Here is a 12,358-nt window from a genome sequence, read left to right on the forward strand (position 1 = left end):
CGACAGGAGCACTCTGCTGTTATTAAGAAAGTAATGGTCAAAGATCCTCGAAACAACAGGAGCACTCTGCTGTTTTTACAATAGTAATGGTCAAAGATCATCTAAATGACAGGAGCACTGTGCTGTTTTTAAGATAGTAATGGTCAAAGATCCTCGAAACGACAGGAGCACTCTGATGTTTTTAAGATAGTAATGGTCAAAGATCCTCTAAACGACAGGAGCACTCTGCTGTTATTAAGAAAGTAATGGTCAAAGATCCTCTAAATGACAGGAGCACTGTGCTGTTTTTAAGATAGTAATGGTCAAAGATCCTCTAAACGACAGGAGCACTCTGATGTTTTTAAGATAGTAATGGTCAAAGATCCTCTAAACGACAGGAGCACTCTGCTGTTATTAAGAAAGTAATGGTCAAAGATCCTCTAAATGACAGGAGCACTGTGCTGTTTTTAAGATAGTAATGGTCAAAGATCCTCTAAACGACAGGAGCACTCTGATGTTTTTAAGATAGTAATGGTCAAAGATCCTCTAAACGACAGGAGCACTCTGCTGTTATTAAGAAAGTAATGGTCAAAGATCCTCTAAATGACAGGAGCACTGTGCTGTTTTTAAGATAGTAATGGTCAAAGATCCTCTAAATGTCAGGAGCACTCTGATGTTTTTAAGATAGTAATGGTCAAAGATCTTCTAAACGACAGGAGCACTCTGCTGTTATTAAGAAAGTAATGGTCAAAGATCCTCAAAACAACAGGAGCACTCTGCTGTTTTTACAATAGTAATGGTCAAAGATCCTCTAAATGACAGGAGCACTGTGCTGTTTTTAAGATAGTAATGGTCAAAGATCCTCTAAACGACAGGAGCACTCTACTGTTTTTAAGATAGTAATGGTCAAAGATCCTCTAAACGACAGGAGCACTCTGCTGTTTTTAAGATAGTAATGGTCAAAGATCCTCTAAACGTCAGGAGCACTCTGATGTTTTTAAGATAGTAATGGTCAAAGATCTTCTAAACGACAGGAGCACTCTGATGTTATTAAGATAGTAATGGTCAAAGATCCTCTAAACGACAGGAGCACTCTGATGTTTTTAAGGTATTGGAGCCTGATGGAGCTGGGTAGCGTAGTTTATATCCGTTGGAGATAAGGCCGGGGTTCGATGCCGGGAGGCTTCCTCGCCGTGTAGCGTGAACCGAGCGTGATAATACCAACGCGTGAATGGGGCAAATTGAATTAATGCCGCGGCACACCATAAAAGCCCGAACTATAATGCATTCTAAAATCCTATAATGAGCAGGGAGCTAAAATAATTTCACACTCCAGTGAAGAAGACGAGTCTCTGAAAGATTTTGGGGGCCTGGCTGACACTGACGGTGCTTTTGTCATTCGGGGGGGGGGGGGTTCTCTGTGGAACTGATTCTTTTTTCCTGGGGTTCCACAGCAGGAGGCGACGTTCCAATGTTCCAACCATTGATGATCGGTTGCGGAGGGTGTACTCTCCATTAGCAACCATTTAGAGCAGGGGTCTCAAACACGCGGCCCGCGGGCCAAATGTGGCACGCAGGACACTACTTTGAGGCCCCCGCCTTGATATGAAAGTTTAAGTTTGATACGGATGCTGTATGGTATCATGTACCCGGAAAAAAATCTTACGTTTGATTCATGTTCAAGTTAAAGGTTAAATAACTGTTAATAGTTATCCTCCCTATCCGTGTGGAAGTGGTAATTTTTTGGCTGTTTAAGTTTAAAGGAAATAACTTGAAAGCTACCGTTTAGGTCGCTAGCTCTCTAGTTTGCGAGTTAGCATGTGTCTCAAGACCCTGCAGTTGCGCAATATGTTGTAAATAAAAAAAATATAAATGTGACTATAGTCGTGTTTTGTCATGTCTACAGGGCTCTAATAATGCTTTCATTTTAATATGAAAAAATAATTTGTCTACCCACCAACTATATGTGGTTTCTTAAGTTTTTATTATTTGCCGTTTTATTATTATTATTATTATATTTATTTATTACTGATTGATTGATTTTCTTTATTCTTGATTTATTTATTTTTCATCTTATTTTGTGCAGAAAAATAAAAATTAAGATATTTGAGAACAGTGGAATGTTTTATAAGAGATTTTATTGTAGAAAATCGGAACCAAAGCACTGAAAAAGTTTGTATATTTTTTTGTTTTTAATAAATGCGTTTTTTTTTTTTTTTTTTTTTGGAAAACCTGATGCAGCCCAGTGTTTTCCCGAACCCAGGGAACCAGTTTTCCAATATGATGACTTCATTTTTGCTTCATCTTTCTGACATAGCCGATTTTTTCCCAATTGTTGTTGGAATGCTATTGGAATATTTAGAATGCAGTCAGAGTGCAGTTGGAATTCCTTGTGAATGCTGTTTTTTTCCAACTTGGAATTTATTTAGCGTGCTGAAAAAATTTGGTATTCGGTAAGAATGTACCTTAACATTTGGAACTTACTCAGAATGAAGTCATAAACTTTAGAATGTACTTCCAATATCCGGAAGATTCTAATTGGAAGAAAAACAATGCAAAATTTGGCTGACAAATTTCAACGTTAACTGAAAAAACGGTTAACCAAAACAGAGGTTCCTGTTTTTGTGGGGCTTAGCATTGTGAGGTCCCATATATCCCGTACAAATGTGATCAGTATCAGGAGGTCTCTGTTTGAATCCCGGGTTCTTTCCCGTCCCTTCATGTGTTCGCCCACGTTAGCATTAGCGCCTCGCTGCCACAAAAGTGAAATTACCTCTCCATCATGGCCGCCAGAAAGAGGCAGAAAGATGGCTTCTCCAGCACACCGACGCTACGAGACGGCTCCTGATGGAGACAGATGACCGGGTGAAAGCCTGTTTGAGGCGAGCACCTTTCCGGATGGGATGAATTCCGGATTGGAATGAAAGAGAGCATAATGCTTTCAAGTCGTATTTCAATAACTGCCATCTTTTTTTTCCTTTTGCTTCTGTTCTCTCTAAACTTAATCCTTCCCTACTCTTTTCCCCTTGGGGAAATAAGATTTATTTGGAGCTTCACTTGGTTTTTCCAAAGCTACGTTTCCGTCTCCAAAGTAGGGCTACTGTCGGGTGGGGGGCTGGGGGGGGCATTGCAACCACTCAGTTAGGATTCGAACATCAGGCTTTTTCACAATTCATTCATTTTCTACCACTTTTTCCTCACGAGGGTCACTAGGTCAATAAGTGCTGGAGCCTATCCCAGCTGTCTTCGGGGGGCGGGGTCCACCCTGGACTGGTGGCCAGCCAACCATAGACAAACAACCATTCACACTCACATTCATACCTTAAAAAAAACAGAGTGCTCCTGTCGTTTAGAGGATCTTTGACCATTACTATCTTAAAAACAGCAGAGTGCTCCTATTGTTTAGAGGATCTTTGACCATTACTATCTTAAAAACAGCAGAGTGCTCCTGTCGTTTAGAAGATCTTTGACCATTACTATCTTAAAAACAGCAGAGTGCTTCTATTGTTTAGAGGATCTTTGACCATTACTATCTTAAAAACAGCAGAGTGCTCCTGTCGTTTAGAGGATCTTTGACCATTACTATCTTAAAAACAGCAGAGTGCTCCTGTCGTTTCGAGGATCTTTGACCATTACTATCGTAAAAACAGCAGTGCTCCTGTCGCTTAGAGGATCTTTGACCATTACTATCTTAAAAACATCAGAGTGCTCCTGATGTTTCGAGGATCTTTGACCATTACTATCTTAAAAACAGCAGAGTGCTCCTGATGTTTCAAGGATCTTTGACCATTACTATCTTAAAAACAGTAGAGTGCTCCTGTCGTTTAGAGGATCTTTGACCATTACTATCTTAAAAACAGCAGAGTGCTCCTGTCGCTTAGAGGATCTTTGACCATTACTATCTTAAAAACATCAGAGTGCTCCTGTTGTTTAGAGGATCTTTGACCATTACTATCTTAAAAACAGCAGAGTGCTCCTGTCGTTTAGAGGATCTTTGACCATTACTATCTTAAAAACAGCAGAGTGCTCCTGTCGTTTAGAAGGTCTTTGACCATTACTATCTTAAAAACATCAGAGTGCTACTGACGTTAAGAGGATCTTTGACCATTACTATCTTAAAAAGAGCAGAGTGCTCCTGTCGTTCAGAGGATCTTTGACCATTACTATCTTAAAAACAGCAGAGTGCTCCTGTCGCTTAGAGGATCTTTGACCATTACTATCTTAAAAACAGCAGAGTGCTCCTATTGTTTAGAGGACCTTTGACCATTACTTTCTTAATAACAGCAGAATGCACAGCAGGTACACCCTGGACTGGTGGCCAGCCAATCCCAGGGCACATATAGACAAACAACCATTCACACTCACATTCATGGAGTGGCTAATTAACCTAGCATGTTTTTTTTTTTTTGGAATGTGGGAGGAAACCGGAGTACCCGGAGAAAACCCACACATGCACGGGGGAGAACATGCAAACTCCACACAGAGATGGAAACCGAGGGTGGAATTGAACCCTGGTCTCCAAGCTGTGAGGTGTGCGCGCTAACCACTCGTCTTCCGTGCAACCGAGGTAATATATTTCTGAAAAGCCAGGGATTACCATCTTTGATGATATTTATTATGAATATTTTGTGTTTTGTAATTGATTCATTTGATTTATATTTCTTGTATGGATAAATGCTGTTTGATTTTGATACATTTTTCAAATGAATAACTAAAAGCGAAGTAGCTTAAAGCTAGCGGTTGAGTCATTGACTCAGTCACATTTGGATTTAGCGTCATTCCAAATATATTTACTGTAAATCCCTCTTATGGCCGTTACTTCAAAACATATATTCATGTGAGTGACTACAGTAAAGTCTCGTTATATCGATATCGGTTAAAACGAATTACTACTTATTACGATACTATTTTCATTTCCCGGCAAATTTCTAGTCTTTTATGATATAATTAGTTCCGTTAGTACGATACCCGGTTATTATGATAATCCGGTTACTACGATGCCCTTTTCATCTCCCGCCAGCCAATTTGGTCTGCTTATATCGATAGTACGATACACGGTTATTATGATAATCCGGTTACTACGATGCCCTTTTCATCTCCCGCCTGCCAATTTGGTCTGCTTATATCGATAGTACGATACACGGTTATGATAATCCGGTTACTACGATGCCCTTTTCATCTCCCGCCAGCCAATTTGGTCTGCTTATATCGATAGTACGATACACGGTTATTATGATAATCCGGTTACTACGATGCCCTTTTCATCTCCCGCCAGCCAATTTGGTCTGCTTATATCGATACAAAAGCAGCTTAAATCAATCTTTGCTTAAGGATTTCAATACCAAAAAAGAACACGGCGAACGGCTGCTTCCAGTCAACTTTATTTTTCACACTTCCACCACCAGAGTGCAGCACACACAGCGGAAAACACCCGTCCCTCGCGCCTACCCCTCCGGGTGGCAACACCTTCCCTATCGATAGTTCCGGGGTGAATTATGTCCCGGTAACCGGTAATCACTACAGCGTAAGTTTATTTTTATTTACTGTAGTACAAAATTTATTGTAGTACAAAAGCATGCTAGATACGCAATCCATGAACTCAAGGAGAAAATTACATGCCATATCAAAGATCCGCCCACTTTTAATGCAGTTCGGCGCAGGATCGGATATATGGATAGTCCGGTTATATCGATATTTTTTCAGACTCCCGAGAATATCGATATAACGAGACTTTACTGTAATAAAAATGTATTTCAATTGCTCTCACCTCTACAGTACGAGTCCAATATTATCCTTCATATTCATCGTTATGACAACGGATCATAACGGAATAAACCATGCGGCGGTTTTAATAGCGAATCCGTCCGTAAACATTGATGTAGTTTAATCTTGCCGGGTCGCTAATGACAGGAGATGATGGTCCTCACAGCACCGCTCAGTGGATTAGTTGTCTAAATGAGGACTTTATCCTCATCCTCGCCTTTTCCGCCAGACGTCAGCCGCACGATGATGTACAGCACAATGCACGCGGCTTAACCAGCATGCACCGGGGCTTTTTTTTTGTGTACACTTTGAACGTAAGTGCAGAGCAGACAAAGGGGCCGAACACGGTCCCGTGGGTTTCCTAGCGGGGCATTCATGCGAGCGTACGGTGTTTAAAGTCGGAGGGATGCTTTTAGAGTCGGCGCTTCCTGTCTTTTGCTTCACGCCGATGCGTGCGCGGCGTCCGGCGCACGCTTGCTTATTAGCGCGACAACACACATGCTGTTTGGGGGTGGCTGGGCGGATGCCACGTGAGCAAACAAAGCAAAGTTCTGCTTAAAATGATGGATTGGTTGTGCTGTGGTACAATGCGTGTACTGTGTGTACTGCGTGTACTGCAGTCGGTGCTTTCTATGAAACCGTCATGGCTTCTTCTTCTGTGTTTATGTTGGCTTGCCTCTATATATTTCTATATGTTTAAGATAGGGCTGCACGGTGGTCGAGTGGTTAGCGCGCAGACCTCACGGCTAGAACACCAGGGTTCAATTCCACCCTCGGCCATCTCTGTGTGGAGTTAGCATGTTCTCCCTCCGGTTTCCTCCCACATTCCAAACACATCGATTGTATGTCACGGACTGTTGCTGTCAGTTTCCAAAGTCCAAAACGGGGGGGGTACGCGGTGGGGGGGGGGCATCTTTAGCACGGCAATGAATCAGCGGTTCTTCCCACCTTTTGTCCGCAATACACCGATGGGAAATTGAAGCTGGTGTCGGGATATGTTGTGTTTATTTATCTGTTTGGTGTTGCATCTGGCAACCTTTGGCACCCCCAAGGTCCAATTAACTGAGCTCAAGAATGATTGGAGTTGCTGCACCCCCCCAGGGGGGGCGACTGTTTACACAGAACACAAACGTTTTGAAAGCTTTTCCGATTGAACTTTGACCGGGAATATTCTTAATGCGGTGAGTTTTGACATTTCTCAATGTAGTAAAATTGCAGGACGGGATTTGGCCCGCATGCCACTAGTTTGAGACCCCCGCCTTGATATGAAAGTTTAAAGTTTGATATGGATGCTGTATGGTATCATGTACCCAGAAAAAATTATTACGTTTGATTAATGTTCATGTTCAAGGTTAAATAACTGTTAATAGTTATCCTCCCTATCCGTGTGGAAGTGGTAAGTTTTAACAGTATTAACAGTTATTTACCATACAGCATCCGTATCAAACTTGCGCGGGCCGCACTAACATTAAACTTTCATATCAAGGCGGGGGGGGCCTCAAACTAGTGTCCTGCGGGCCACATTTGGCCCGCGGGCCGCGTGTTTGAGACCCCTGTTTTAACACTTTAATGCTGTAATTGTGAATTATTGGAATCTTTCAAGTCTACAAAGAAAGTTGATTTTTTTTTTCCACATGATTTCTCAAACACGCGGCCCGCGGGCCAAATGTGGCCCACAGGACACTAGTTTGAGGCTCCTGCGCAAATAATTAATTGTTATGAAATTATTTGTCAGTATTATGGATTGGTGTGGGGCTGCACGGCGGCCGAGTGGTTAGCGTGCAGACCTCACAGCTAGGAGACCAGGGTTCAATTCCACCCTGGGCCATTGATATGGATGCTGTATGGGCAATTCCACCCTCCGGTTTCCTCCCACATTCCAAAAACATGCTAGGTTAATTGCCGACAATTGGCCCGCGGGCCGCGTGTTTGAGACCCCTGTTTTAACACTTTAATGCTGTAATTGTGACTTCATTGTACTCTTTATTGCATTACAAGTTTTCTGTGTCTAAAGTTATAGGAATCTGTCAAGTCTACAAAGAAAGTTGATTTTTTTTTCACTTTATTTTACACTGTCAATTTTACAAACATTTTTTTACAGTGTAATTAAAAACCCATTGAGAAATGGCAACGCTATCAACCGCAATCAAATCCTCGACCATTTTCTCTGCAGCACAAGTTAGCGGGAATACTTACGTATACTCACTCCTGACTCTTCATTAACAAAAACCGCACACCTGAATACTTAGTCGGCTTGATAAGGTCAGTATCGATACGTTGGGCGAGAAGGAGAAAGTGTCAGAGTGGGGTAAGTGGGCTTACCCTGAGGATGTGGAATGAGGGAGTATGTCTGCCACTTTGTTTGCATGAGCGATGCACATCTCATTACTGCAGGGACCTCGGCATTAGCCCCGTATAATCAATTGTGCAGCTCGGTGGGGGGGGGGGGGCTGAGGCAGAGATGCGAGTGGGCATATAAGGCGGCTGTGAGAACACCGGTGGTTCCACGCGAGTCCGGGGTCTGCATTATTGATGACTATTACTGCACACAATGTCAACTACAGACATCGCCGACAGGCAGGTGCTCTTAGGCGGACCCCCAAACAGCACACCATCTTGGGGTGCATCAAAAAATATATACTCTCCAGGAAGTACTCACTAAAGGTACAATTGAATATTTTGTATATCCACAAATTTTAACCAAAATCTTTACCTCCTTCACTCCAGAATGTTATGAAAAGTGATAAAACGGATTGTAATTAATGAATGTAATCCACTAAAACATTTCCACTGCATTTCAGCCCTGTCACAAAAGGAAAACGATCAAATATCTGACTCCTGAAGACCGGGGTAAAACCATTTTCTCTTATAAATATAAATATAAATATACTCTCCATGAAGTACTCACTAAAGGTACAATTGAATATTTTGTATATCCAGAAATTTTAACCAAAATCTTTACCTCATTCACTCCAGAATGTTATGAAAAGTGATAAAACGGATTGTAATTAATGAATGTAATCCACTAAAACATTTCCACTGCATTTCAGCCCTGTCACAAAAGGAAAACAATCAAATATCTGACTCCTGAAGACCGGGGTAAAACCATTTTCTCTTAGAAATATAAATATAAATATACTCTCCACGAAGTACTCACTAAAGGTACAATTGAATATTTTGTATATCCACAAATTTTAACCAAAATCTTTACCTCATTCACTCCAGAATGTTATGAAAAGTGATAAAACGGATTGTAATTAATGAATGTAATCCCCTAAAACATTTCCACTGCATTTCAGCCCTGTCACAAAAGAAAAACGATCAGGTTTCTGACTCCTGAAGACCGGGGTAAAACCATTTTCTCTTATAAATATAAATATAAATATACTCTCCATGAAGTACTCACTAAAGGTACAATTGAATATTTTGTATATCCACAAATTTTAACCAAAATCTTTACCTCATTCACTCCAGAATGTTATGAAAAGTGATAAAACGGATTGTAATTAATGAATGTAATCCACTAAAACATTTCCACTGCATTTCAGCCCTGTCACAAAAGGAAAACAATCAAATATCTGACTCCTGAAGACCGGGGTAAAACCATTTTCTCTTATAAATATAAATATAAATATACTCTCCACGAAGTACTCACTAAAGGTACAATTGAATATTTTGTATATCCACAAATTTTAACCAAAATCTATACCTCATTCACTCCAGAATGTTATGAAAAGTGATAAAACGGATTGTAATTAATGAATGTAATCCACTAAAACATTTCCACTGCATTTCAGCCCTGTCACAAAAGGAAAACAATCAAATATCTGACTCCTGAAGACCGGGGTAAAACCATTTTCTCTTATAAATATAAATATAAATATACTCTCCACGAAGTACTCACTAAAGGTACAATTGAATATTTTGTATATCCACAAATTTTAACCAAAATCTTTACCTCATTCACTCCAGAATGTTATGAAAAGTGATAAAACGGATGGCAATTAATGAATGTAATCCACTAAAACATTTCCACTGCATTTCAGCCCTGTCACAAAAGGAAAACGATCAGGTTTCTGACTCCTGAAGACCGGGGTAAAACCATTTTCTCTTATAAACATAAATATAAATATACTCTCCAGGAAGTACTCACTAAAGGTACAATTGAATATTTTCAGGAAATGTCTTGAAATGACTTCATGAACTAAAATACAAATACCAGGGCTCGACAATAACGATGTACCGATGGCCCGGGCAAGTTAAAACAAAATTCCGGCAAGTAATTCCAATCAGTGATATTCCCGTCGGGCAAGTGTACTTTGGAATTCCATACTGCAAAAAGTTTTTTTTTAAAGCGGTTCTTGTTGGGTGAAAAAAAAACACTTGACTGTGTAATTCCGAAACCAATCCTTGCAAATCCAATCGGAATTTATTTAGACGGCGGTCCGCAGTCCACAGTCCACGTTTTACCCAATTCTGTATTGTTCATATTTGATGTTAACCAAGACAGTGTACGCAAACCAAGGCATGTCAAATGTAATATGAAAAACAGCAGATTCCACACAACGCACATTTCACGGTGGATTCCATGGAAACCTCCACAGCCTTCCCTTTCCCCTGTTTGATTTCCTTTGTCTCATTTAGTGTAGAAGACCTTAAGAGTTCTGCAGCAGGCCTCGGTTCCTGGTCCTGATCGTTAATGTGGGGCAGTGGCGCGTGTCTATGTGTTTCCACGGCAAGCCCCGGCGCCGTGTCGTTAGCGGTGCCAGGCTATTCCGTCCTCCTCAGCACATCGTAAGGCTGCACACACCATATGGTGTGATTGGATGGCAGAATTAAAGCCGGAGCAGCAGACAGCGAGGAAAAGCATTCATGTTCACCGGCTCAGATCCGACAAATTTGGAGCTCGCTTTACTTCAAGTACTAAAACCGACATTTCAGACATAGATAAGTACTAAAAAGTCCCGTGTAAACCTTGTCCGTATTCCAGTTTAACGCGTTTAATCCTCTATTGCTGATTTGCTATTGTTGACGTTTGACAGTGACCACAGGATGTAGAACAGGGGTCTCAAACACGCGGCCCGTGGGCCAAACGTAGCCCGCAGGACACTACTTTGAGGCCCCTGCCTTGATATGAAAGTTTGATATGTATGCTGTATGGTATCATGTACCCAGAAAAAATTATTACGTTTTAATTAATGTTAGGTTAAATAACTGTTAATAGTTATCCTCCATATCCGTGTGGAAGTGGTAAGTTTTTGGCGATTTAAGTTGAAGGGAAATAACTTGAAGGCTACCGTTTAGGTCGCTAGCGCTCTAGTTTGCGAGTTAGCATGTGTCTCAAGAGCCTGCAGTTGCGCAATATGTTGTAAATAAAAAGTATAAATGTGACTATAGTCGTGTTTTGTCATGTCTACAGGGCTCTAATAATGCTTTGTTCATTTTAATATGAAAAAAATAATAATTTGTCTAGCCACCAACTATATGTGGTTTCTTAAGTTTTTATTATTTGGTGTTTTATTATTATTATTATTATTATATTTATTTATTACTGATTGATTGATTTTCTTTATTCTTTGTTTTTTGTTTATTTATTTTTCATCTTATTTTGTGAAAAAAGGACACAAATATCCACAAATTTCCACAAAATCTTTACCTCATTCACTCCAGAATGTTATGAAAAGTGATAAAACGGATGGCATTTAATGAATGTAATCCTCTTAAAACATTTCCACTGCATTTCAGCCCTGTCACAAAAGGAAAACGATCAGGTATTTCTGTTATTTCTGTATTTTCTGTTATAAATCCCCTTTCAGCTTGTTTGTGGTATCTCCAAAAGCTGCAACTGCACATTTTTAAGCGTACCTTTTTTGCCATATGGTCCGAGTACCACAAAGTGTACATGTAACCCAAAAAAAAAGTACCCAATTTTCCTCAAGATCAACGTGAGCTGTATTTGGTACCAGGTACTCTTAAGATGCTGATGCAGTCAGATTGCTCTCATATCATTGCCGCTGTGTCCTTGCAGTTAGGATTGGTAGTTTAGGATTGCTATGATATGTTGTGATATTCTAACCTGTGTTGTATTCCTCAGTTTTCCGTTTTGAAACTCCGTTTTTTGTTGACTTGTTTGCAAATAAAACTAATGTTAAAACTAATGCCAATGCCAATGCTAATGCTAATGCTAATGCTAATGCTAATGCTAATGCTAATGCTAATGCTAATGCTAAAGACGGTGAAAGTCAATGTTTTTTTTCTAGACTAAATGTTTTTTCTTGTTTACCTGCAAGCTTTTTCAGAGGGCGGGGCATTCTTTTCCCCCCCGTCAACCTTTCTTTGCCCCACACCAATACCAGGACAAATAGCATGGAACACGTTGCCCTTTCTATTTCCTCCTACGCTCCCATCCTGCTATCCATCTGATCCGTCCCCGTACCAAGAGTTTGTCTTTCCTGCCCTCTGAGAAACTTCAAATTATGTTTCACCAAGCTGACTTGTCATCAGAGTCGTACGTCTTCCCGGGACTAATCGGAATGCCCTTTCCTTATCATCTTCCCGGAACTGACGCTCTCACTCCATCTTTTTGTGTTCTCCTACTCCGTTCCTACATTTCTCA

At 40.6% G+C, this 12,358-nt stretch overlaps 1 protein-coding gene across 3 annotated transcripts in view; it reads right to left on the minus strand.

Moving 5' to 3' along the window:
• The window catches only part of LOC131138558 (neural-cadherin-like), a 126,752-nt gene that overhangs the window by 97,834 nt on the left and 16,560 nt on the right, over positions 1 to 12,358 (minus strand). The window lies entirely within an intron of this gene.

This window comes from Doryrhamphus excisus, linkage group LG6 (assembly GCF_037039965.1).
Source record: "Doryrhamphus excisus strain RoL-2023G ecotype Guam linkage group LG6, RoL_Dexc_Guam_v1.1, whole genome shotgun sequence".
NCBI classification, from domain to species: Eukaryota; Metazoa; Chordata; class Actinopteri; order Syngnathiformes; family Syngnathidae; genus Doryrhamphus; species Doryrhamphus excisus.